The 15,181-nt window shown below is 36.9% G+C and overlaps 1 protein-coding gene, 1 long non-coding RNA gene and 1 pseudogene across 2 annotated transcripts in view; 2 read left to right on the top strand and 1 right to left on the bottom strand.

Annotated features, from left to right (window-relative positions):
* LOC135208420 (mucin-5AC-like) overlaps positions 1–15,181 on the bottom strand; it is a 673,035-nt gene that overhangs the window by 256,181 nt on the left and 401,673 nt on the right. The gene's annotated exons all lie outside the window — the stretch shown is intronic.
* Positions 1,152–3,790, top strand: LOC135208196 (uncharacterized). The gene is made up of 3 exons (XR_010313122.1): positions 1,152–1,441; positions 3,066–3,254; positions 3,507–3,790. It is a non-coding gene; the product is annotated as an uncharacterized LOC135208196 (long non-coding RNA).
* Positions 5,057–7,234, top strand: LOC135208195 (uncharacterized; annotated as a pseudogene).

The following is a 15,181-nucleotide window of genomic DNA, read 5'->3' as shown; positions in this document are numbered from 1 at the left end:
ACGAAAGGCCGAGCAAAAAGTAGGAAGGCAACCAGAGTCTAGGAACCTACTTATATATGATCCGTGAGAAGTTTATATTTCAGGAAAATCCTATTCATGTAGGAAACCGAGAGAGTTTATATTTTAGGAAAATATCTTAAGAGTAGATGAGCGGATCTTGGTGAACTTTGGTGGAAGACTTCGTGGAAATTGATATAGATTTGGCGAAAATTAATCAAATCTTCGTCGACCTTCACTAATCTCATCACTCAACGAATGTTTCGAGAACTTTAGTCAAAAGTTTTTCATGCAGTATTGATAGCAGACTCACAGGAACACAGACAAAGCTAACCAAATTAAATCATAACGGTTTTGGTAACGACAAAAATAGTAAGGGTAAGTTTATGATCTCGAAAACGCAGACATTGCAACAGCTTTAACATTATGAGCAACTTTTAATCTGCAACAGACTGAAATCATTATAAAAGTGTTTTGTTTAGCGGCAATGAATATTCATCTGGATTTTACAGCCATGTTATTTTCTTTTGCTTAATACTTCCACAAAATCCTGTGACTCTATAAACAGCAGGAAAATTACTTTAATGGAGCACGCACTTATCCCCGGGGGCATATTTCCCAAGTCTGGAAGAGAATAGGGATGAGGAAAATTAGGACCAATCAAAGCGCGTGAGCTGATCCATGACGTCACAAGCCACGCCTTTTAGCTCCTACGTCGCATATCCATTACTGCCAGTCACGAAGATGAAGAAAAACTTCCTAATTTCACAGTTTACGGGTTGTAAGACATATGCATTTTAGTCAGATTTATCTAAATATAATTCAACACTAATTTAACAACAATATATTCTTTAAATGAGGTATACCGTGAAATATTATGCGTTATTGTCTTCCCTCCACTTGGTAATAGTGCTCAAAGCCTTTTAATTCCTGCTCGCGAAATTGAGATTTACTGCATAAATAGTATTTTCATCGCGATTTTCCTTATTATGTACTCGAAAGTGCATGTTTAAAGCTATTTATACAAAGTTATGATAACTCATGAGATGAAAAAAACAATATACAATAGCCCTATAGTAAAAATGATGGTATGGTAAAAAATGATGATATATGACCTGTAATTAGCATTACAGACTACAAACAGGCGGCCAAAAACTTCGCTCCACAGTTCGAACTGCTATCAAGATGAATTTAATTTTGGATTTTGAAAGTGACGGCTTTAAAAATGTTGACATTAAATACGAACAAGACCATGTAAAGCTTAGAACTAATGTCAAGTGCAGAGAAGAATTCAAGCAGTGGAAAGACATTTTTTGTGTAAAAAATAATCAGTGCTTAATTCTTATAAATTGTACCCAGTTGGAGGCGTAAAAAAACTATTTCACCAAAGTTTGCTGTGCCATCACGGTGTAAAACACAAAGGATTAAAGAAATTTGCAACAGGGTAAATATTTATATTTTGTATTAAATATATACCTAGTAGCTAATATTTATAACTACAGCATATAGTACTAGGACAGTGGGGATTCCTAGCCTAAGTCTTAAGTATGCTATACTACCCAGGTACTTGGACTTCAATGGAAACCCAAGGGAAGGGCTTCCATATCCTAATACAGTCATGGTGCGTGGGGCAAAAATTGATGTGGTTGATCTACCTAATTCAAGAAGAAACTGTCATTTGATAATAGGCTATTGATGAGCCTCCCTTTATTTTCACTACATTCATTTTAATACTAGGTAGGTACCTAGTAGGTACTAGGTATGTATGTAAATCATGTTAGGGTTTGAGCACATAGCCTATGTGATATCTCCACATTGGGTAAATGTCCAGGAGTAAGGCCGCACCCGTTTTTCAAGTATTAACGACGAAAAACGGCAAAAAATGACCAGATTGGTGTTGCACATTGCACAGAAACATGAGGAAATGAATAAAAAAGAAACTATGACTTACTCTTACACACAAAATGTAAGCATAAACCTACTACCTACTACAATTATGGGGGACCCCAGTGGGAATGAATGATTGAAAGTTTTCTGGCATCCTGACATCGAAACCCCAGTGGGAAGCGGGGTTTTTGGGTGGGGGAAGGAGGAGAAAAGTGATTTGCGGGGCACTACCGAACCTAACACAACTACCTAACCTAACCTAGGGCCCCGTACCCCTACCTAAGCCTAGTGGGGGGGGGCTTTGCCCTCCTTAAGGCCACAGTGATTTTCGGGACACTACCAAACCGCACTCAACCACCTAACCTAACCTAGGGCCCTGTGCCCCTACCTAGGCCTTGTGGGGGGCCTGCGACCCCCCCTTATGGTCACAGTAAATTTCGGAACACTACCGAGCCTAACACAACCACCTAACATAACCTAGGGCCCTGTGCCCCTACTAGGCTTAGTGGGGGGCCTGCGACCCTCCCTTAAGGCCACCTAACCTAACCTAGGGCCCCATAGGTGTAGTAGGCCTAAAGAGGCAGGTAATGATGATTGTGAAGTAATCACCAATTAATGGTTCCTTTCAGTTTCAGGTCATAGTTTAAGGAGCTGGAGGCACCATCCGCGGGTATGTAATCTACAGAAAAATAATTCTTGGCAGCTTATGCACATAAAGAGTATGACTTATGGAAATGTAAAAACTAAAAATGACAGTCGTTTAATACATGGAATGTTTTCATTTGTTTAAGTACAGCAATTCGTTGTAGGGAAAAAACTGGAATTTTCAGATATGCTGACAAAAAGGGTAAATTAGTGAATTATTTAAAATATATTTTTAATGATGTTATAAAAAAAAGACAAGTTATTAAAAAAAACTGAAAATTGTAATGTAAAAAGAATTATGAAAATATGTATATTAATTACTGAACAATTAGGAAGTCTATTACCAATAACTTCCATTTGAGAAAACTGCTCAAAAATATGGATGACCCCCCTTAACACTCATTGAAGCATTAGGAATTGAAATTTGTTTTTCCACTATTAATTATGAAATTAGTTACATTACATAATAGGTATATGTGCAGTAACTGAACGAACCTACCAGTAATTTACAATTTCATTTATACCCCTGTTTATAGATGCGAAGTCAAAATGGATGTCTCCATCAGCATTATTCATAAAAAGTCTCCTAAACACATTAAAAATTTTCCATGTTCTGTGGATATCCGTGGGCAACACAACCAACTCGACTGAAGTAGCGCAAGGTCTTAACCAGCTGAGAGTATCAGAAAGTACGAAGGTGGTGTTTGAGCAGTACTTCGAGCAAGGTGATTGAAAACATTATTATTTAAATTCTTGAAAGACCAAACTGAAAATATTGATATAATGTTTAATAAAGCACAGATGAACACTGAAAAAGCTAGATAATGTCTTTCAAGACATTATCTAGTTATTCAAGTTGAATAATTTTTGGTTTTACAGGTATTATATATTGATTACTTTAAAAGTAAATAAAAATCATACATTGTTTTTAGTGCACATAAAAATGTACATTTAATAATTATGTGCATGTATTACAGGCACTACACCAGTGCAGACACATCGGCATCATATGTAAGGTACTCCAAGATGGACTGTCTGATGATGACATAGATATGCAAACTGAGCATACTATAAATAAGGAATATATAATATTAAGGATGAACCTATACATGAGTAACTACATATTAAGTTACAATATTAAGGATGAACTTATACATGAATTACTACATATAGTTATAATATAATGTACATATCATAATTATGTGGATGTATTACAGGCACTACACCAGTGCAGACACATCAGCATCATATGTAAGGTATCCCAAGATGGACTGTCTGATGATGACATATTACGCAAAACTGAGTTATACTATAAATAAGGAATAATATTAAGGATGAACCTACATGAATTAACACATATTTAAGTTAACAACAGTTAGGATGACATATACCTGAATTATTACAATATAGTTAATAATATTAAGGAATAATATTAAGGATGAACATACTACCTTGAATTACCCTACATATAGTTATATATTAAGGAATAATATTAAGGATGAACCTATACATGAATTACCTACATATTAAAGTTACAATATTTTAAGGATGAACCTATACATGAATTACTACATAGTAAGGTAACAATATTTTTAAGGGCCCCCCCATGAACCTATGGATGAATTACTACATATTAAGTTACAATATATACAGTTTAATACTGGATAAAAGCTGGGTATAATACCGTACGGTACTATTTACAAGCATGTCAGCAGAAGAAGTAAAGAGCATATTCTAATTGGTCCTTGCATGCATGCACACTACTATGTATCCAACTTTTTTTTTATCAAGAACTGGATGAAAAAACTGGTTTCTGTCAAAGATAGACAGTATCTAATTAATCAACTAGCTTGTCTAACACAGGCAATATATTGCATGAGGCATGGGAATGATAAGCTAATAGACTGTTATTTAATGCTTTACAAACAATAATTATATCATTGTATTACAGGTATGGCACCAGCTCAGGCACATCGGCATCATGTCCTGAAGATGGACCTGTGTGATGATATATATGGCCAAGCTCATCATGCTATAAATCCATCAAAGAGAGCAATTCAGTATATGTTTGATGTGTGGCGTAAGAGGAAACTTGGTGGCCTAAATACGCCAACAATGTTTGATGCCATACAGAAGTACGCAGAGAACAACCCAGATATCATTCTGAGAATTGAGCATTCTCAAGGCAGCTTCTGCATGATTTTGATAACACCGTTTATGATGAGGGCCCACAGGCAACTTAAAGAAGCTGGGGAGGTGGTATTTGTTGATGCCACAAGCTGTGTGGACCAACTTAACACAGTCATAATCCCATTCCTGTGCAGGACCAGTGGTGCAGTGCCATTAGCTTTAGTTTTCACATCTTCTCAAGATGGAGCAACTCTGACTAAAGGTTAGTATACTGTATACTGGGCTGCTTTGTTTGTAATTCTTGGATATGTATTATACATGCATATTTACTGATGAAACTATTGGTTATGGATTGTTGTTATGAATTTTTCTTATTTTGTGCTTGACAGGTTTTGGCATGGTCAAAGAGGCACTGGGTGGGAGTGCCTTCTATGGCAGAGGGGAGCCGCAGTGTTTTATGACAGACAACTGTGGACCAGAAAGAAGGCCTTGGCAACCACATGGCCTAAATCAAAGCTCTTCCTCTGCATATTTCACATCCTGCAACAAGTATGGCGCTGGCTCCTTGATTCCAGGCATGGCATCCATAAACTACATCGGCAAGAGCTTATGGGTATGATGAAGTCCCTTGTATATGCAAAGTCAAGGGATGAATTTGGCGAATTGTGGAAGAAAGCTGAAGCCAATTCTCTTCTAGAGAAATACCCCAAATTTAGAAGGTACGTACTTAAAGTACTTTATTTATTTTCATGTTTAATTAATTTTCCTACAATATAAAGAGAGGTCACCAATTATAAGTATAGTTGAACTTATTTTTTTCCTTTTCTGAGTTTCCTTTTTTTTCTTCAGTCTGAATATACTGTTTTTTTATTTCAGTTATCTAACCACCCTGGTACAAAGGAGAGAAGAATGGGCAATCGCCTTCCGAGCTGGAGTGATTTTGCGTGGGCACCACACTAATAATTATGCAGAGTCAACAATGTCCATAATTAAGGATACAGTGCTCAATAGGTAAGGATGAATTAATTACCAAAAAAATATATGGTACACGTAAGAAAAATTTTATAAAATTCATAATTTCCCCCATAAGACAAAAATATCCTTCAACAGCCAAAACTTCACTTAAAGGTGCCTAAAAATTTAATTCAATTTATGGTGCAGAAAAGTTGGAGCTGTAACTTCAAGGAAGCAATAGAGGCATCATAAAACATGTTTTGCTACATTCATGTAATGTCTTCAGACCCATTATGTATTGTAATATTTTTACCATCATTTCAGATGCAAGGCCTACAACACTACACAGCTGATGGTCTTCATGGTGGAGATTTTTGATTGCTACATGAGGCAAAGGTTGGTGGATGTAGCATTGGGCCGACAACGGGTGAAATCCATCACTGTTGACAAGATAGCAATTGCTGCAGTTAAGTCCTTTGGTAGTGGGCTATACTCTGTGCAAAGCCAGTCTGATCAAACACAGGTATATGAAGTAGACCTCACCATCGGCATGTGCACATGCATGAAAGGGCAAGATGGGGCCATCTGCAAGCATCAGATTGCATGTGCAGACTACAGTATGACTGCAGTGCCCCAAATGTTTGTGATGACCAGTAGCAGTCGGCAGTCATTGGCAGCCCTAGCTGTTGGTCCAGAAAAAGCCACGAAGGAAAGTTTTTTTAAAGGTTTGACTGAGGTTGAAGACAATGAAAATGAGAGCAATGGAGGAAATAGAACATTGGCAGCCCCAGCCTAGCTGTTGGTGCAGAAAAAACTCTGAAAGAAAGTTTACTTATAGGTTTGAATGAGGTAGAAGACAATGCAGAGGAAAGCAATGGAGGAAATAGAACAAATAAAAGGGTGGAAACCAATGCAAGAGAGTTAGAAAATACCAATGAAAATATTGCTGATGACACTAGTGACCTAACAGCTAAATCAAAACTAGTAGCCGAGGCATTAATTGAAACAACTGCGCAGTATGGTAATTCAGAAACTGAAGTGGCCCTGCAAAAATTCCTTCGGCGAATACGTTCAGTTAAAACTACAAATCAGCTGAACAACTTGCTGAATTGTGCAGGCTCATCGATGACTTTTAGTGGAGCTGGTCGTGGCAAGATTCCTTGCCAACCAGCTACAATAGCAAGACGATCCCCAGGAATGCCTAGAGGAGCAGCCCCCATTGGTAAAGGACGTCGACCAGCATCAGTTCTGTCATCCAACCCAAAGCGTCCCCGTAACCTTGCTCGGAATGTACAGTGCAATGTTGTAAATGCTAAGTCACATGGCAGTGGTCACTGAGGCAGAGGGCAACTGAAGTAAGTTGCTGCTAAAATGCTATGTGCTGGACTGTTCTTTATACTTTGTTCTCATCCCTCAAGTACTTCTTGTGAGTTAAAAATATATAAAAAAAATCTGAACATGTACCTATTTATTATGTATTTCAATGCAGTTTGTTTTACTTGACTTTCATTATTGGGAGCTCATCCCTAAAGTACTTCTTGTGTTAAAAATATGTAATGAAGAAACTTTGAAATTGAATATTTACCTGTATTTTATTTCAATGCAATTTATTTGAATTTTATTATTGTATAAATATAAGGTCTGAGCTCATTAATAAGTCCGTTTTAGCCTCAAAGGATCTGTACTATACAGTATGGGATATGGTAAGAAGATTAAAGCATTATTGCAAGCCTAGAGAATATGATTTTGTTTGTATATACTTGCTACAACCTGTGCTTTGTCAGTTCCCTGAAGGAGACCTCTGTGGTTGATTGAAACGTTGGAATAAACTCATGTCCCAGGACCGAGTTCTCATTTATCCCCTTATAACCACACCTGTCAAAAATGAACTGTCAACATTATATATATATATATATATATATATATATATATATATATATATATATATATATATATATGTGTGTGTGTGTATTCTAGTAAATTTATGCATCAGTTCTGCTCTAGTTCAGCTTCAGCTCAGCAAGAAGTCTTCTGTAACTCCATAAATAAATACTAAGTGTTCTGTACTCCTATAATACTAATGAAATAGTCATTTTAATTATTTTTACACAGTGAATGACAAGTACGAAGGGTTTGCTAAATATATTAAATTAATTAAATAATTAGTGTTTTCTTTGTAACAGTGAATTTAAAGCAAAAATCATGTAAGGGCTTGCTAAAAAAAATGTTGAAATCCAATTTATATTACCACTTTTTATTTATTTGTACACTATATGAAAAGTAAAAATCAAAAGTGCAAATTTTCAATAAAAAAATATATATATATGCACACAATGAATGACAAGTACCAAACAATAAGGACATCTGAAAGTTCATCAAATGGAATACACTTCAAAAAAGCAATTTTTTTTACTACAGCTCATCTATCAAGTACACCTTGAATAACAACCTTATTTTTATTGAGATTAGCTAGCTACTGACAGGGTGAGCTTGTCAAGTAACTTTATATATTGGTTGCAGTAGGCTAACTTACATCACTAAAACAAACAATAACTAGGTTTTCCTTAACCTTAAGAAGGGCACATTAGCTCTTGAAATAATTTAATAAATGAAGCTGATACTGTGTCCCTGTAAATAGTAGGGACAATATCAGTCCGAGCTGATTCCTGTTCATGACCTAATAATGACCAGTATATTGCTTTTATACAATGCTCAGTAATGAGCATTACTTACGAAATAGCAAATGTCCATAGAAATCCGTAGTGTAAGCCTACTCCCTCTCTCTATTTTCTCTTATAAACAGATCTGATACCATCATTTTTACCAGGATGAGTTGTCAAGTACTATATGTATTGGTTACAGTAGGCTAACTTACATCACCAAAACAAACAACGTAGGTTTCCTTAACCTTAAGAAGGGCGCATTAGCTCTTGAAATAATTTAATAAATGAAGCTGATACTGTGTCCCTGTAAATAGTATGGACTATATCAGTCTGAGCTGATTCCTGTTCATGACCTAATAATGACCAATATATTGTTTTTATACAATGCCCCGTAATAATGAGCATTACTACGAAATAGCAAATGTCCATAGAAATCCGTAGTGTAGCCAACTCCCTCTATTTTCTCTTATAAACAGGTCAGATAACATCATTTTTACCATCTTGTATATTGTTTGATTCATCCCATGAGTTATCGCAACTGTTTATAAATGGCTTTAGACATGCATTTGCACGTATATAAATTAGAAATTCGAGATGTGAAAATATTTACTAAGGAGGGAGAGTTACGCATAATATATTTCACGGTATACCTCATTTAAAGAATATATTGTTGTTAAATTAGTGTTGCATTATGTTTAGATATATCTGACTAAAATGCATATGTCATACAACCCATAAACTGTGAAATTAGGAAGTTTTTCTTCATCTTCGCGACTGGCAGTAATGGATATGCGACGTAGGAGCTAAAAGGCGTGGCTTGTGACGTCATGGATCAGCTCACGCGCTTTGATTGGTCCTAATTTTCCCCATCCCTATTCTCTTCCAGACTTGGGAAATAGCTCCCCGGGGCTATCCCGTAACTGTACTAGTTTCAAACCATTTTCTGATCGTTATGGCAGCCGGAGCCACAGACTATGGCCTTACAAAAAACAAAGAACCAAACAAACAATCAAACAAACAAACAAAGTTTCATTTTTCAAATACAACTTACAAATCATGCCCCACACACACACATACACACACAAACAAGTATATATATATATATATATATATATTATATCTATATATATAATATAATATATATATATTAATAATAATCAAAGGTAACAGTGACTCATCAATATCTGCCTACCTTGGCATTAGCAAAAACTTACACCCAAATTGAATTATATGTGATAAGTCTTCGAACCGTGATCAGGGTTCGAACCTATGCCTCTTGGGTTGCAAATAGGAAGGCCGTGGCTTCAACCGCCCAGCCATCAAGAAAGATACTAGCAAGAATCGACTTTGAAGTAAAATCCTGTTGTTTCAGGTTCTGTACATACATTCAAATTCAATACATCAGTTTGCCAGCTCTCTGCATGCTTTTGTTTTCAAGTCTTAAGCCACAGTATAATAACCACAACCCTTTAATGTTGTAACCACCTTAACTTTGGAATAGCTTTGTACCCGAGGCAAACAAGTTCTTCTATCCTGACCAGAAATCGAATCAATTTCTTTAACAAGACATCCAGACAGTTCTTGATACGACAGCCGTATAACGCAGGGCAGTTCGATAATTTTACAAATTATATTTCTGTACCATTAAGCTATAATAACCAATCAATATCTAATTGACTTTTTTAGGAATAACTGACACCGAAAGGAATTATATGTGGTAAGTAAAACTGACAAGCTATCACAGATAGATAGGTAGCCACGTGTTACAAACTTAGGATATGAGGTGACTGCTACTCGGAATCTACAACATAAATTCGACAGAACACTGAAAATTAGGATAAGTTATTCCTATGGTAATGCATAAAATTGACATGCATAAAATTTACCAAATATCATGCACGGATATATGGTTCAAACTTGATGCTCAGTTATCATCAGGTAGACGGCTTAATTTTGATTCTACATGCATAACTGGAATTTGACAAGAATACGTCACCTTTAATGTATATATATGTCTTGATGGCTGAGTTTTTATAATCACTGCCACCCTATTTCCAATCGCAAAAGGCAGAGATTTGAATACTGGTCGAGGTAGGCGGTTTCATAAATGAAAATTATATAATATATATATATATATATATATATGTATATCTATATATATATATATATATATATATATATATATATATATATATATATAGATATAGATAGATATAGATAGATAGATAGATAGATAAAAATGTAAATATTCGTTTGTTCAAAATCCTAAATCTCCGAAAGTTCTTCACTGATTGTTTTGAAATTTTGATACAACATTGCATTCGAAAACGTGCGTTTTTATAATGGGGTTTCATCCTACCTGCCCCTTCCGAAGGGGGTGGGGTGAGAAGGGATTCTCTGAAACAAAGCTGGTTATGTCCATAGACTTAGTTACTTTACGAATTTATCATACATAAATGAGAAGGGGGTTGACAGGGAGAGCAATGAGAGGGGAGAGGGAAGTGAGAGAGAGTATGAGGGGGGGTTAGGAGAAGAGAGAGGAAACAAAGAGAGAGATAGAGAGAGGAAGTGAGAGAGAGTATGAGGGGTGTTAGGGAGAAGAGAGAGGAGAGAGAGAGAGAGAGAGAGAGAGAGAGAGAGAGAGAGAGAGACGAGAGAGAGAGAGAGAGAGAGAGAGAGTTAGTATTAGTGAGAAGAAGAGGGAAAGAGACAGTGATGGTTGGAGAGAGTAAGAGAAAGGAGGTTTCTCTTTTCTTTCTTTTTCATTTAACCAGACTCAGCCACAGCAATGTGTGGCTGGGTACAGCTAGTATATATATATATATATATATATATTATACATATATATATATATATATATATATATATATATATATATATTCTAAATTTCAAGCGGCAAGACAGCGTAGTAAATTATTTTATGACCCTTAATGGACGGATTGATCCTTGGGAGTAGTAATAACAGGTTCGGGGTGGTGGCCGGATTGATCCTGTAATAAGCAATATTAAGCGCCATCGATTTGGAAAGAATCGGACGGGAAAGGTGTCAATACTTCTATAGTCCATAAATTCACTAATGGCAACTTTTACACTGGGTAAAACAACAGGACTCCAGTTCTGCTAGTAACTTCAAGGGGGAATGTAGTACGTCTCACGTGACGTTTTCTTGGAAATTTGCTCTTAAATATACCAAGGGTTTTTGTTGGTTTTTGTTCTTGTCTTTTACAATAAATGTCAATTGTAAATGTAATTTTACAAAGAAAAGTGCGAAGAAATATTAGAAAAAACATGTAAATTAAAAAAAAAGTTACTAAATCTTCGTTATCAGTAAATTTACGAAAATATTTTTCAACAAATATGCTAAGAATTTGTTACTGAATTTATTTCTTATCTGTTTTTATATTGTGTGAGCAATAATTATAATTTTAAAAAATAAAATGAAAATATTTATTAAAAAAAAACATACTAAGTTGGTAAAATTTACGATTGTCTTGTAAAAGAGGCCCGACAAGGGGTTGTAAATAGTCTTTTTCAACTTCTCGTGGAAGGTAGGGAAAATTTTTAGAATTTTTTTTCTTTCATCATGAACATTTGCATATGTTCCTCTTTTCATTGATGTGTTTTTGTTGTAAATTGGCCGACCTCAAAGTTCACCCGGTCTGAGGAGCTGCATATCGATATATTTACCCGTCCAGTAAGGTTAAAACTGGAACAAAACCAAAACTGGTCTATATACTATGTAGAACAGGATTGAAGATTTTATTTGTTTTTTAATCTAACCTATTTCATTTCAAATTTAATTATTTATCTACAAAATGAAGTGGAGAGGAATGTTAGATATTTCACCAATATGCAAATTATAACTGCATACTGGCGGAAGCTGTAACAATACGTCATTTCTGAATGATATGTAGCTTCCATTTCCAAGACATTGCTACACAGCCCTGGTTCAATTACCACAAGACATATTTTTTTCCTCGTTTTTCATTATATACTATCCATCTCTTGCTTGAGACAATTATCATCCTCCATGACACAAAATAGTGTGATCACCCCAAAGGTCACTTTACCTGAAACAACCATGGTTTGATCCAGTAATTTTCAATTTGGCCATTATTTTAAGGCTCCATTACGATTTACAGGTGATATCTTTTTCAGCTAAAGGCAGGGGTGGCCGTCGGTGTCATGTCTAGTTTCCCTATGGCTCCGAAAACGAAGGAAAAAGAAAAGAGCACACAATATAGAATCAGTCTTTTTGGAGGTGCCAGAAGGTCTTCAGGCGACATATGCCTGCAAAGTGACAGGAAAGCGCTTTGACATTAAAGTTTGGTTTGAGCTTATGGTGTTAAAAGGGATGTCTGTGCAAGCTTGTCAGTGATACCTACAAATTTTGTGACCTTGTAACCTTAAGTTAGTGATCCGGGAACCATAGCTACTTTCATTTGGAATTCCACTGAGATTCGATGGAAAATCATGATTAAAAACTTAGGAGGAATAATAATAATAATAATAATAATAATAATAATAATAATAATAATAATAATAATAATAATAATAATAATAAAATATGTAGCGCCGTGGCAGAGTGGATTAGGCCGTCAATTGACTGGTTAAGCAACATTGGGGCTGGTCAGTCGTTGGATGGGTGACCGCTCTCCTCGGCGTTGATTCCTTGGGAAATAATCTTGAACAATTTCCTCAGTCTACTCAGCTGTAATTGAGTACCAATTCCTGATGGGGTTAAATAGCAAAACTCAGCAATGATGGAAAGAAATGAAGGATTAAACGACAACGACGTAAATGGAACCTCTGGCAACAGAGGAGCTTCGTCCGGCAGCCAGATATTCAGCCCAATTGAAGGGGAAGATGGTCAGGTACTTGGAGGTCGTCATCCAGCAACTGACCACCACAACGACAGGAACCAACAACCAGAGACTGGAGCTACAGAAGCAAACCAGAGGAAGAAATGGACAAGAGAAGAAAATAAGGAAATATGGAGATGCTACATCAGAAGCAACCCGACGGAGAGAGGATATAGAAGAAGGTTGGTCAATATCTAGAATGAGAGGAATAACACCCCCCCCCCCCCCCCACAAACAGAGCAGAGGCTGGCAGACCAAGTAAGGAACATAAAGAAAAAGAACTGGCTCTCCCCAACAGAAAGAGAGGAATTGGAAAGAGAAATGACACACGGCAACGAATTACAAGATGACGAACTGAGAGACGATGCCACAGAAGACGACAGGGATGATGAGGTATCAAACAACGACAGACGAAGAAACACCGATGAAGTAACAGACCGGATGGAATGGGTAGAAAAGATCAGACAATGGATGGAGCCAGATACAGAGAGAACAAAGATTCCCTCCATGAAAGCCTACAACACCAAGAAATTAAGGGAGAAAACAAGTGAAGTCAATGAAATAATGAGACTAATACACATCACCAATATCACAGAAACAAATAACTTGACATATGCAGGAGCAAGATTAGTAGCAGAACTGATGGGGATACGAACACCAACACCACCAGCACAACCAACCCAACAGAAACCAAAACAGCAACCGCCTTGGAAAAGGCGCCTGGAAAAGCAAATCATGGTGATGAGATCGGACTTGAGTAAACTGAAAGAGATGGCAGAAAAAAGGCTAAGAAGCAAGAAAACAGGGAGGAACTGAACAAGAAATACAAAGTACACGAGAGGGGACTAAACAACACAATAAATAGAAGATGTAAAAAAGAGGCTTAAGGCCAAACCACATAAGATCCAACGGTACATGAACAGGAATAAGGGATACTATTCAGGAATAAGGGATACTATTCAGAACCAACCTGAAAAGACTATACAGCCAACTAAGAGGGGAAGACAACCACCAAGAAATTCCTGAAGCCGAACCAAGTAAGACTCTGGGAAAACATCTGGAGCAATCTGGTATCACACAACAAACATGCAACATGGCTCCAGGAAGTCAAGGCTGAAGAAACAGGGAGAATAAAACAAAGATTCACTGACATCACGACAGACACAGTCAGACACCAACTAAAGAAAATGCCCAACTGGAAAGCCCTAGGTCCCGATAAAGTCCATGGATACTGGCTCAAAAACTTCAAGGCTCTACACCCAAGAATAGCAGAACAACTCCAGTGTTGTATCACAAATCACCATGCACCCAAATGGATGACCACAGGAAGCACATCCTTAGTCCAGAAAGACAAGAGTAAGGGAAATATAGCCAGTAACTACAGGCCTATCACCTGCCTACCAATAATGTGGAAGTTACTAACAGGTATCATCAGTGAAAGGCTATACAACTACCTAGAGGATACAAACACCATCCCCCACCAACAGAAAGGCTGCAGAAGGAAGTGTAGGGGAACAAAAGACCAGCTCCTGATAGACAAAATGGTAATGAAGAACAGTATAGACCGGCAGCCCGGACCATTGAGATACAACGAACGAGATACCGACTGTAACCCCTACCGGTATTTAGGAGTAGACTTGTAAACTGTGAAACTGACCGTCTGCCGAAAATATATGGGTGGCTTACTTAACAAGCACCACTAATTGCTCGTTAGATTTTGGGTCTAGATCCAATATATGAGATACCAGATGAAACTAATATATAATATATCTGCAGACTCTACTGATTATAGAATGACCAGTGACAGACATTTTAGTGGGTGGGTTCCCCCTGACAGACGCACTGAAAAGGGGGGGTTAATTGGATCTAGATCCAACTTAGGAGATACCGAGTAAAATTTACACTACAATAGCACTGCACATCCTAGAATACTGTGGTGGTAATGACAGACGTTTTAGTGGGTGGTTGCCACCTGACAGACGCCCCACAACGAGTGGGGAGGGGGAGGCAGGATCTGCATCCAACATTGGAGATACCAAGTAA

This window comes from Macrobrachium nipponense, chromosome 35, assembly GCF_015104395.2.
Source record: "Macrobrachium nipponense isolate FS-2020 chromosome 35, ASM1510439v2, whole genome shotgun sequence".
Classification (NCBI taxonomy): domain Eukaryota; kingdom Metazoa; phylum Arthropoda; class Malacostraca; order Decapoda; family Palaemonidae; genus Macrobrachium; species Macrobrachium nipponense.
The sequence above is the reverse complement of the archived record's forward strand: the minus strand, read 5'-3'. Positions and strand labels throughout refer to the sequence as shown.